The sequence below is a fragment of the Sciurus vulgaris genome (assembly GCF_902686455.1).
Source record: "Sciurus vulgaris genome assembly, contig: HiC_scaffold_611_arrow_ctg1, whole genome shotgun sequence".
Classification (NCBI taxonomy): domain Eukaryota; kingdom Metazoa; phylum Chordata; class Mammalia; order Rodentia; family Sciuridae; genus Sciurus; species Sciurus vulgaris.
The window spans coordinates 3,647,936-3,660,864 of record NW_027632409.1 but is presented as its reverse complement, the minus strand read 5'-3'; the positions used below and the strand labels follow the sequence as shown (position 1 = coordinate 3,660,864).

Below are 12,929 nucleotides of genomic sequence, written 5' to 3'. Positions count from 1 at the left end.
GTATTTGCAAGATTGTTGTGAAAAGGAGAATTGAGTATTCCTTAATCTTTGTTTGGTTTTTTAGAGGGTTGTTTTTCCCCATAGAACTTGCAAGAAAAGAACCTGATTGGATCAAGTCAGGCACCTCAAAGTAGCTGTTGCTCTGCTGAAGATATAGGCCATCCAGTAGGGCGCTGGCTTTGCAAGGAGAAAGGCCAGTGTTCAAATCTCCAGCACCATGGGATAGAAAATGAAAAAAACAACAAGAAAAGACACTTCAGAGAATGCAAACTTCCTCTCCTTTCATACTTTTTCTTTTTCTCATCTCTTATTCAATGGAATCAACCTTTTCAAAAAATACCAATTTCATGTGTAAGCAATTTCCATTGACCCCTTTTAGCTGGGAGCTGCACTCAAATTCAGCAGTTCATTCATATTCACCTGCATTTCTTAAGAGGACATGTTCCTTCCCATCGTTCAAGTCTCATCACTTCAGACCTTACACTCACTCATGAATGTGCTATCACCATCTTTTCCCAGCAAATTCTCTTAATTGGCAATGTGCACCAGGTTGCAGGGCAAAAAATTCAAATTGAACTCTCACAGCCCTTTGCCAATTTTAAGGCTTTTTGGACACACTTCCAGACTGCCAATGAATGGGACATTGAAACCTGAGCACCTGCCATGTGAACCACAAGGTCAATTGGAAACCCAAATTGTGATGACAAAAAACAGCCATCCCTGGCCCTGATTTCCTAGTCCGTTTTATCTTGTATTGCCTTGCTTATGACTTGATGAAAAATGGTAGGATTTGGGGCTGAATCCATGTTAGTTTGTGGTGGTAGCATTCAGTAGAAAGGGGAATTTACCACCTACTCTCCACTATCATTGCAGCTCCAATGTGAAAAGGAAGGGAACACATGTACAGAATATTGTTAATTTTGATGGAAGTAGTCAATGGATGCACAGTAGAAGGGGAAAAAGCATATGTTGTTCTCACATTTACCAGGGATCCAGGAAATATTGGATTGTTCTTTGTAGAAAAAGGAGAAAAAAGGAAAAGCATTCATTCCAAGAATTCACTGTGAAAGAAGGAAACCAGAGCCATTGTGCATATTGCAGTTTGGTGGTGGTTCGAAGCAAGTCAGGAAATGAAAAGCATTTGACAATTTTCAAAATCCTCTGGTACATGTGTCATGCTCAATATGTATGATGCCACATTTGGATATTTTTGAACCACTCCAGTTTTGATATTCAGTTTGGGGATTCACATTTGCCTTTTAGCAGAGCTGTTTCACTTTACATTCTTGATGTTGTGGTGCAGTCTTCAGGGCCAATGCAATGTCCTTGCTCTCCCTCTTTCAATATTCATCTTGGAAGCATTTCATCATAGACCTTCCAGCATGATGCATGTTCCAGTCTGGAGTTATGCCAAGTGATGATGTTTGTTCTTGGTGCCATCAGCTATCTCCTCTATGATCCACTGACTTGTGGTTGGCATCGTCCTGGGGCTGCTGAGAGGAGTTGTGGAACATTTCCACAGGACTTTGTGCCACACTGCCACTAATCTATTCAAGAGAAAGAACACATGGATGAACACAGATAGGGCTGTCATTTCTGCATGTTGAGGTGAGTTGAGGAGTCCCTGAAATTTCTTAGCAGGTTAATTTCTGAGCTCATCTTAGTTGTAAAACCAGAGCCAAGGATGTGTGGCCTTACAGGTAAAGTGAGCACAGAATGTCTCTCCTGGCATGTCAGACCATCCTATCCTCTCTCCGAAATCCTGAATGAATGACTTCCAGGACACAACTGAAGCCTTCAGAAAATGCATCCATCTTCACCTAGAAGACCTACTTCCCAGGTTCCAGATGTCAGCTGACTGAACTTTCTAGGAAAAAGGGACCACCCCACAGGATTGTGTGTTAAGTGTCCCAATTCCAATTCAAAGATCACTAAACCAACCATTCTCACTGCATGCTCCACTGCCATGAGCAGCTTTCACCAGCCATCATAAAGTGTGGTTGCTAGGGCACGAGGCTAGTTTCCTTACTAGGATTTATCGGGTGTGCCCATTCCAGGAGTAGAGAGTTTGAAAGGAAATAGCGCTGGAGCCAGTGATCAGCTGGGGATCCATGTGACCCCAAGCACACCTCCACACACACAGGCCCTTTGGAACTGGTGGGGAATAACTGCCTGCTGTCATGGTGCCCGGTGTGCCCATTCGAGTGCAGGGACACACAGCAGACCTGAAGTTTAATGTGAGCTGTCAGGTTTCAGGGGAGTTCCTTGTCCTGCCTCGACTTGGAGGGATTCACAGACCACGGGGCTGTGCTCTCCTGGCTGAAGAGGTTACAATAACATTTTGGAAAACCTCAATTACCTGGCACTCGCTCGCATCTTCTTTCACTGACCATTGTAACTGAGCTGGTGCTTGTTTTCAAACTTGGTTTGAAGCAGCCAGGAGCAGAAGCTTCTCTGGTTGCCATGGAAACCATGATGCCATGGTGCTCTCAAGCCTTTACTCTGTGACCTCAGGCAGAATCTGAGGGGCGAGGACCAGGTCACAGGATACACTCCTCAAACTTCATGCTGCTCTAGTCTCTGAAAACCCCTCTGGAGAGGCAAACCAACTGTTCTCCATCTGGTGCCTGGAATTCTGTAGTCATTCACACCCAAAATCTCCCATGCCTACCCCTTCTACCTGCAGAGAAGTGCTCTCCCATTTTTTGCCCTCATGTCACAGGAGCACAGGTAACCATGTGAGGTGTTTTCCTCATTGTAACTCAATGCAACCGAATCATAGAGTGATCAGGGATATGAATTTCAGGCCTTTTCTCATTGTAAAATATTCTGAGAGAGAAAGCAAAAATATACTGAGAGGAAGATTGAATTTAATGAGCAATGTTTCCTTTCTTCCAGCAAATATGGGTCCTGGCAACCCAGAACTTGAGTGCCATCAAGACTTGTCTTTGCCTGTTTATATGTTCTGACATTATTTGGCTAAGTTGATGAGGTATTCCCTCATTGAAGGAAACTGGCCTTTCCCAGGAGAAACACTTTCCTCTATGTCACCCCTACCTTGGATGATAAATAAGATCCAGAAACAGCACTGGCTTGTGCATTTTTCACTGCAGTCTACTGGGCAGAAATTCCCAAATTAAAATATCAAAGGAATTATAAAAAAAAAATCAAGTAAGGTGTCACTAGACTGCGAATTTCATAGCTGGGGATGCAATGGAGAATGACCCCTCAAATTTCCTTTCATTCTAACAACCTGAGCATCTTCTAACACCCACATAACCTGCCTCTCATCATGTCCTGTCCTCCATAGATCAGTGATCTAATTTTTTTCTCAGGGATCAGCTACTACTGGTTTCCTCCTTAAGTATAGAAGGAATAATTCTTTCCCTCAGGACACACTGTAGGCTTTGGTAGATGTAGAACATGGTATTTGCAAGATTTTTGTGAAAGGGGGGAATAAAGAATTCCTTAGTCTTCATTTGGCTTTGTCTAGGGTTGCTTCTCTGCATAGAACTTCAGAGACAGAACCTGACTGGATCAAGTCATGTTCCTCAAAGAAGCTATTGTTGTGCTGAAGATATAGGCCATCACATAGGGCACTGGCTTTGCATGCAGAAAGGCCAGGGTTTAAATCCCCAGCACAATGGGATGGAAAAAAGAAAAAAATAGAACAAAAGACACTTTGGAGGGGGCAAACTTCCTCACCTCTCAACCTTTTTCTTTTTCTTCTCTTATTCAATGGCATCAACCCTTTTCAACAACTACCAGTTTCACCTGCAAGCACTTTCCATTGACTCCTTTCAGCTGGGAGCTGCAATCAAAGGCAGCAGTGCATGCCCAGTCACCTGCATTTGTTAGGAGGACGTGTTCCTTCCCGTCTTTCAACTCTCATCACTTCAGACCTAACCACTCACTCTTGGGTGTGCTATCACCATCTTTTCCCAGCAAATACTCTTTATTGGCAAAGTGCACCAGTTTGCAGTGGCAGAAAATTCAATTTGACCCCTCACAGCCCCTTGCCAATTTTGAGGCTTTTTGGACACACTCCTAGACTGCCACTGAACAGGACTTCCAAACCTGAGCACTTGCCATGTGAACCACAAGGTCAATTGGAAAACAAAATTGTGAAGACTAAAGACAGCCATCCCTGGCCCTGATTTCCTAGTCAGTTTTATCTTGTATTGCCTTGCTTATGACTTGATGAAAAATGGTAGGATTTGGGGCTGAATCCATGTTAGTTTTTGCTGATAGCATTCAGGAGAAAGGGAAAATTTACCACCTACTCTCCATCATTGCAGCTCCAGTGTGAAAAGGAAGGGAACACTTTTAGAAACTGTTGTTAATTTTAATGGATGTCCTAAATAGATGAACAGTAGAAGGGGGAAAACCATACATTGCTCTCATGTTTACCAGGAATCTGGGACATATTGGACTGTTCTTTGTAGAGTAATGGAAAAAATAGGGAAACCATTAATTCCAAGAACTCATGCTGAAAGAAGGAAACCAGAGCCATTTTGCATGTTGCAGGTTGGTGGTGGGTCAAAGCAAGTCAAGAAATGAAAAGCATTTGACAATTTTCAAAATCCTGTGGTACATGTTTCCTGCTCAGTAAGTCTAATCCCACATTCAGATATTCTTGAACCACTCCTGTTTTGATATTCAGTTTTGGGTCTTAACATTTGCCTGTTAGCAGAGCACTTTCTTTCTACATTCGTGATGTTGTGGTGCAGTCTTTATTTTGAGAGCTCAGTTCAGTGCTGCTTATGCCAAATTCAACTCTTTTATACTGTAGATCATGGGTATATTTCTGTGCTTTAAACAAATCCTTTTCTCTTATTCTTGTGACACGGAAGCTATGAATCAGTATGTGTCTAATCAGCTGTCCCTTGAGAGCAACAAGACAGCCACGAGTTTGCAAGGGCTTTGAAGTCTTTGCAGGTGCAATTTGGTTGTGTAATGATGGAAGCTTAGAAGATGAACTGGCAAGTACTACTTCCTGTATTTGTACAGTATATTGAAATTGAAGACACATCATATAATTTGAGTGTGCACGATGCTGGTTGAATAGTTTAAGAATGTCTCTTCATTGATGTAGGCTTTCAGCACCAACAGCCTTGTGCTATCAGTGCCAACACAATATCCTTGCTCTCCCTCTTTGAATATTCATCTTGGAAGTATTTCATCATAGCCCTTTTGTAAGGAATCTGGCTTCCTCCACCACCTGTCAATCTGCGTTCTCCCCGCCTCTCCTGTTACAGGAATCTGGCTTCCCCCATCACCTGTCAGTCTGCGTTCTCCCCACCTCTCACGTTACAGGAATTTCTGGCTTACACTGCCGTAATCTTCCTGCCTCCCACATTACGTTCTAATATGTCATTGGTCCATCAGTCAGTCTGTACGAATTCTCCTCCACGATTGGTTCCTCTCAGCCCACGAAATTCCTATGTCTGAGAGAAACCTTGCACCATGTTCTCTCTCTTTCTTCCTTCCCTTTCCCCCGAGCAGACATGAATCATCTGCATAAAATAAAAGTTCCTTGTGTGAGACCTGTATCTGTGGAGCGTTTCTGGGAGCTAGCGATGAAAAATAACTGCTCCTAACATCTTTCATCATGGTGCATGTTCCAATTTGGAGTTATACCACGTGATGCTGTTTGTTCCTCATGCCTTCAGCTAGCTCTTTTATGATCCACTGAATTGTAGTTGGCTACCTCCAAGGGTTGCTAAGAGGACTGGTGGGAATTTTCCACAGGAATTTGTGCCATGCTGCCAATAATCTGGTCAAGAGAAAGAACACATGTGTGAACACAGATAGACCAGTCATTTCTGCAGGTTGAGGTGGGTTGAGGAGTCCCTGAAATTTCTCATCAGGTATATTTCTAAGTGCATCTTAGTTGTAAGGCCACAGCCAAGGAGGTGTGTCCTTGCAGGTGTAGTGAGCATAGAATATCTCTCCTGGCATTTCAGTACCATCCCATCCTCCATCCAAAATCCTGAATGATTGACTTCCATGATACAACAAAAGCCTTCAGAAAATGCATCCACCTTCACCTACAAGACCCACTTCCCAGGTTTCAAATGTCAGCTGACAACTTTCTAGGAATTAGTGAGCAACTTGCAAGATTGTGTGTGAAATGTTCCATTTCAAAGATCACTTAACCCACCATGCTCACTGCATTCTCCACTGCCATGAGCAGCTGTCTCCAGCCATCATATGGTGTGGTTGCTAGGGCCCTAGACTACCTTCCTGACTAGGATTTTCCAGGTGCACCCTGTCCTGGAGGACAGAGTTAGGAAGGAAATAGCACTGGAGCTGGTGCTCACCTTGGAGATCCATGTATTCCCAAGCACACCTGCACCAAAACAGGCCCACTGGAATTGGTGTGAATAACTGCCTCCTGTCCTGATGCATGGTGTATCCATATGAGTGCAGTGATACACAGCAGACCTGAAGTTTAGTTTGAGCTGTCAAGTTTCAGAGGAGTTCCTTGTCCTGCCTGGTCCTGGAGAGATCCATGGACCACGGTGCTGTGCTGTCCTGGCTGAAGAGGTTAGAATCACATTTTGTAAAACCTCAATTACCTGGCACTTGCTCCAGTTTTCTTTCCTCTGACCATCGAAACTGAGCTGGTGGTTTTTTTCAATCTTGGTCTGAAGCAGCCAGGAGCAGAAGCTTCTCTGGTTGCCATGGGACCCATGACATCATGGTGCTCTCAGGCCTTTCTTCTGTGACCTCATGTGGAATCTGAGGGGTGAGCGCCAGGTCACCGGAGACACACCTCACACTCCATGTTGCTATAGGCTCCAAATACCCCTCTGGAGATATAAACCAACTCTTCTCCATCAGGAGCCTGAATTCTGTAGCCATTCACTCCCGAAATCCCCTATGGCTGCCCCTTCTACCTGGAGAGAATAGCCCTCCCATTTTTTGCCCTCATGTTATAGGAGCACTGGTAAATATGTGAGGCATTTTCCACAGTGTAACTCAATGCAACTGAATCATTGAGTGATCAGGGATATGAATTTCAGCCCTTTTCTCATTGTAAAAAATCCTGAGAGTGAAAGCTAAAAATATACCGAGAGGAATATTGAAATTGGATGAGGAATGATTCCTTTCTTCCAGCAAATATGGGTCCTGGCAACCCAGATCTTGGGTGCCATCACCACTTGTCTTTGCCTGTTTATATTTCATAACATCATCTGGCTAAGTTGATGAGGCATTCCCTCATTAAAGGAAACTGTACTTTCCCAGGAGCAACTACTTCCTCTACATCACCCCTACCTCAGATGATAGTTAATATACTCAAAAGCACTGGCTTGTGTATTTTGTACTGCACTCTGCTGGATAGAAATTCCCAAATTAAAATGTCAAAAGAAAAAGTAAAAAAAAAAAAAAAAATCATGTAATGTGTCAGTAGACTGTGAATTTAATGGCTGGGATGCAATGGAGAATGATAGCACAAATCTCCTTTCATACTAACAACCTGAGCATATTCTATTTTTTCAATAAGGAGAAAAAAGAACATCTATAGTATAACTGTCATATAGTAATGAAACCTCCCAGTGTTTAGTCGCCTGATGCATGAGAGGTACCTGACAATGAGCTTCAAGCCTCCAGCAGGAGTCTCAGGATGGGATTTGCCCCACCTAATGATCAGAGCTACGGCTTCCAGGATTACCCGAGATTGATGCTCTGGCTTGGAAATGTGTTGGCAAACGGGGAGCTAAAGCTCAGGGGTAGATGTGGTCAGCTGGAGGTCCTGTAGGTGGGATGCAGTTTTTCAGGCAGGGGTCCTGGAGCTCCGGTGTGTTTGGTGTGGTTGTGGGATCCTGAAGACCAGGTGCAATCAGTTGGTCTGGGGTCTCAGTGATAGGGCACAGTCAGTTGGTCTGTGGTTACTGGGGGCAGGGAGCAGTCAGTGGATGTGAGGGCCCAGGAGGCAGGGAGTGATCGGTTGGGCTGAGGGATCCTGGAGATGGGGCTCAGTCTGGCCAGGGGTCATATGGGGCCTGACTGTTGTCTCAAAATTGTGGCAGCCACGTGTAATGAAACCCACAGGTACTTTAACAGTGAACTTCAGGCAACAGCAGGCAGCTGGTGCTGCACTAGCAGTTGGAGGTCAGTTTGTTGACAGTTGTCCTACGATCGGGTGGTCAACCTCGTGTGTTGGCTGATGGATAGGTGTAAGGCAGCTGATGGACAGGTGAGAGGCAGGCAAATGGCAGATGATAGATGCCTGACAGTGAGCAATCTGCACTCAAAATGGTGTTGAAATACTGGCAGACTGCAGGTCATTACAGCAGACAAATGGGGTAAACACCAGGGGATCAATAAGCAGCAAAAACTGAATCACTGAGAAACAGATATCCTCTACTTGAAACCGGAGTTACAGAGTGACAAGGAATGCAGCCTCCCTCTAGACTGCCATCTTGGTTCTCCCAACCTGAGCATATTTTAATACCCACATAGTCCTGCCTTTCCTCGTACCCTGTCCTCCATGGATCAGTGATATAATTTTCTTCTCAGGGATCAGCTACTATTGGTTTCATCCTTAAGTATAGAAGGAATAATTCTTTCCATCAGGACACACATCTAGACTGAGGGTGTTGAGATGTAAAATAGAATATTTGCAAGATTGTTGTGAAAAGGAGATCCAAGAATTCCTTAGTATTTCACTGGCTTTGTCTAGGGTTGCTTCTCTGCATAGAACTTCAAAGACACAGAAACTGACTGTATCAAGTCATGTACCTCAAAGGAGCTGTTGCTGTACTGAAGATATAGGCCATCCCGTAGGGTGCTGGCTTTGCGTGTGGAAAGGATGAGGTTCAAATCCCCAGCACCATGGGATGTAAAAAAGAAAAAACAAAAAGAAAAGACACTTCGCGGGTGCAAGCCTCCTCTTCTCTAAACCTTTTTCTTCTCCTCTCTTATTCAATGGGTTCAACCCTTTTCAACAACTATCAGTTTCACCTGCTAGAAATTCCCACTGACTTCTTTCAGCTGGGAGCTGCAATCAAAGGCAGCAATGCATCACCACTCACCAGCATTTCTTAACAGGACGTGTTCTTTCCCATCTTTCATCTCTCATCACTTCGCACCTTACCACTCATTTTAGAGTGTGCTATCACCATCTTTTCCCAGAAAATTCTCTTAATTGGCAATGTGCACCAGGTTGCAGTGGCACAAAATTCAAATTGACCCCTCACAGCCCTTTGCCAATTTTGAGGCTTTTTGGACACACTCCTAGACTGCCACTGAACAGGACTTCCAAACCTTTGCATTTGCCATGTGAACCACAAGGTCAATTGGAAAGCCAAATTGTGAAGACTAAAGACAGCCATCCCTGGCCCTGATTTCCTAGTCAGTTTTATCTTGTATTGCTTTGCTTATGACTTGAAGAAAAATGGTAAGATTTGGGGCTGAATCCATGTTAGTTTGTGCTGATAGCATTCAGGAGAAAGGGGGAATTTACCACCTACTCTCCGCTATCATTGCAGCTCCAGTGTGAAAAGGAAGGGAACACTTTGTTAATTTTGATGGATGTCCTAAATAGATGAACAGTAGAAGGGTGAAAATCATATGTTGTTCTCATGTTTACCAGGGATCTGTGAAATGTTGGATAGTTCATTGTAGGAGAAGGGGAACAAAAGGAAAAACATGCATTTCAAGAATTCATGCTGAAAGAAGGAAATCAGAGCCATTAGGCATATTGCAGGTTGGTGGTGTGTTGAATCAAGTCAAGAAATGAAAAGCATTTGACAATTTGCAAAATCCTGTGGTACATGTTACCTGTTCATTAAGTCTGATCCCATCTTCTCATATTCTTGAACCACTCCTTTATTGATATTCTGTTTTGGGTCTTCACTTTTGCCTTTTACAGAGCACTTTCTGTCTACATTCATGATGTGGTTGTGCAGTCTGAATCTTGAGAGCTGGGTTCAGTGATACCTATTCAAAATTCAACTCATTTAAACTGTAGATCATGGGTATACCTCTGTGCTTTAAAGAAAGGCTTTTCTCATGTTTTATGTGCCATGGAAGCTATGAATCAGCATGTGTCTAATCAGCTGTCCCTTGAGAGCAACAAGAAAGAGCCACAACTTTGAAAGGGCTTTGAGATCCTTGCAAATGCAATTTGGGTGTGTAATGATGGATGCTTACAGAATGAACTGGCAAGTACTACTTACTGTATTTGTAGAGTATGTTGAACCTGAAGACAAAATTGAGGGTGGATAATGATGGCTGAATAGTTTAAGAAAGTCTCCTCATTTAAGTAGGCTTTCAGCACCAACAGCCTTGTGCTTTCAGTGCCAACACAATGTTCTTGATCTCCCTCTTTGAACATTCATCTTGGAAGCTTTTCATCATAGCCCTTTCAGCACAGTGCATGTTCCAATCTGGAGTTATACCATGTGATGCTGCTTGGTCCTTGTGCCATCAGCTAGCTCTTCTATGATCCATTGACTTGTAGGCAGTTTCCTCCATGTGCTGCTAAGAGAACTAGTGGAAAATTTCCGCAGAATCTTGTTCCACGCTGCCACTAATCTGGTCAAGAGAAAGAATACATATGTGAACACAGATAGGCCAGTCATTTCTGCAGGTCAAGGTGTGTTGAGGAGTCCCTGAAAGTTCTCAGCAGTTAAATTTCTGAGTGCATCTTAGTTGTAAGGCCACAGGCAAGTAGGTGTGGACTTTTAGTTGTAGTGCACACAGAATATCTCTCCTGGCATGTCAGAGCCATCTTATATTCTGTCCAAAATCCTGAATGAATGACTTCCAGGAGAGCACTTAAGCCTTCAGAAGATGCATTCACCTTCACCTCCAAGACCCGCTTCCCAGGTTCCAGATGTCAGTTGAATGAACTTTCTAGGAAAAAGGGAGCAACCCACAAGTTTGTGTGTGAAGTATCCCAAGTCAAAGATCACTTAACCCACCATACTCACTGCATGCTTCACTGTCATGAGCAGCTGTCACCAGCCATCATATGGTGTGATTGCTAGGGCGCTAGGACATTCCAGGTGTGCCCTGTCCTGGAGAAGAGAGTTAGAAAGGAAATAGCACTGGAGCTGGTGCTCATCATGGGGATCCATGAGTCCCCAAGCACACCTCCTCACACACAGGCCCACTGGAACTGGTGTGGGATAACTGCCTGCTGTCATGATGCTGGGTCTGTTCATTCGAGTGCAGAGATGTACAGCTGACCTGAAGTTTAGTGTGAGCTGTCAGGTTTCAGAGGAGTTCCTTGTCCTGCCTGTTCCTGGAGGAATCCAAGGACGATGGGACTGTGCTCTCCTGGCTGAAGAGATTAGAATAACATTTTGTAAAACCTCAATTACCTGGCACTAACTCCTGTCTCTTTCCTCTGACCATTCCAACTGAGTTGGTGCTTGTTTTCAATCTTTGTCTGAAGCAGCCAGGTGCAGAAGCTTCTCTGGTTGCCATGGGAACCGTGATGTCATGGTTCTTTCAGACCATTCCTCCGTGACCTCAGCTGGAATCTGAGGAGCAAACACCAGGTCACAGGAGACACTCCTCAAACTCCATGTTGCTCATGGCTCCGAAAACACCTCTGGAGAGAGAAACCAACTGTTGTCCACCCGGAGCTTGGAATTCTGTAGGCATTTACACCCAAAATCCCCAATGCCTACCCCTTATACCTTGAGATTCGAGCTCTCAAATTTTTTGTCCTGTGTCACAGGAGCATTGGTAATAATGTGAGTCATTGTCCTCAGTGTAACTCAATGAAACTGAATCTTTGTGTGATCAGGTATATGAATTTCAGTCCTTTTCCCATCGTAAAAACTCCTGAGAGTGAAAGCTAAAAATATGCTGAGAGGAAAATTGAAATTGAGTCAAGAATTTTTTTTCTTCCAGCAAATATGGTTCTTGTAACCCAGAACATGAGTGCCATCACCACTTACATTTGCCAGTTTATATTCCCTGAGATCATAAGGCCACGTTGATGAGGCATTCCCACATTGAAGGAAACTGGTCTTACCCAGGAGAAAATCCTTCCTTTACGTCATCCCTACCTCACTTTATAGTTAAGATCCACAAAAAGCACTGGCTTGTGCATATTCCACTGCACTGTGCTGGGTAGAAGTTCCCAAATTAAAATACCAAAAGGAAAAGTAAGAAAAGAAAAAATCAAGTAGTTGTCATACTTGATTTTAATAGCTGGGGATGCAATGAAGAAAGATCCCACAAGTCTCCTTTCATTCTAAAAAGCTGAGCATCTTCTAATACCCACATAGTCCTGACTCACATCATGCCCTGTCCTCCATATATCAGTGATATAATTTTCTTCTCAGGGATCAGCTACTACAGGTTTCCTCCTTAAGTAAAGAAGGGATAATTCTTTCCCTCAGGACACACCTCCAAATGTGCTTGTTGAGATGTAAAAAAGGGTATTCGCAAGATTGTTGTGAAAAGAATTAAGATTTCCTTAGTCTTCAATTTGCTTTGTGTAGGGTTGCTTCTCTGCATAGACCTCAGAGACACAGAACCTGACTGGATCAAGTCATGTACCTCAAAGGAGCTGTTGCTTTGGGGAAGATACAGAACTTCTCAAAGGACACTGACTTTGCAAGTGGAAAAGACGGGGTTCAAATCCCTAGCACCATAGGATGGAAAAGAGAAAATAACAACAAGAAAAGACACTTTGGAGGGTGCAAACCTCCTCTCCTCTCAACCTTTTTCTTTTCCTCCTCTCTTATTCAACAGAACCAACCCTTTTCAACAACTAGAATTTTTACCTGCATGCAATTTCCATTGACTCCTTTCACCTAGGAGCTGCACCCAAAGGCAGCAGTGCATGCCCAGTCATCTGCATTTGTTAAGAGGACGTGTTCCTTCCCATCTTTCAACTCTCATCACTTCAGACCTAACCACTCACTCTTCAGAATGCTATCACCATCTTTTCCCAGCAA

At 43.7% G+C, this 12,929-nt stretch overlaps 1 pseudogene across 1 annotated transcript in view; it reads right to left on the bottom strand.

The window, feature by feature from the left end:
• The window catches only part of LOC306652825 (cyclin-dependent kinase 17-like), a 781,406-nt pseudogene that overhangs the window by 219,418 nt on the left and 549,059 nt on the right, over window positions 1–12,929 (bottom strand). The gene's annotated exons all lie outside the window — the stretch shown is intronic.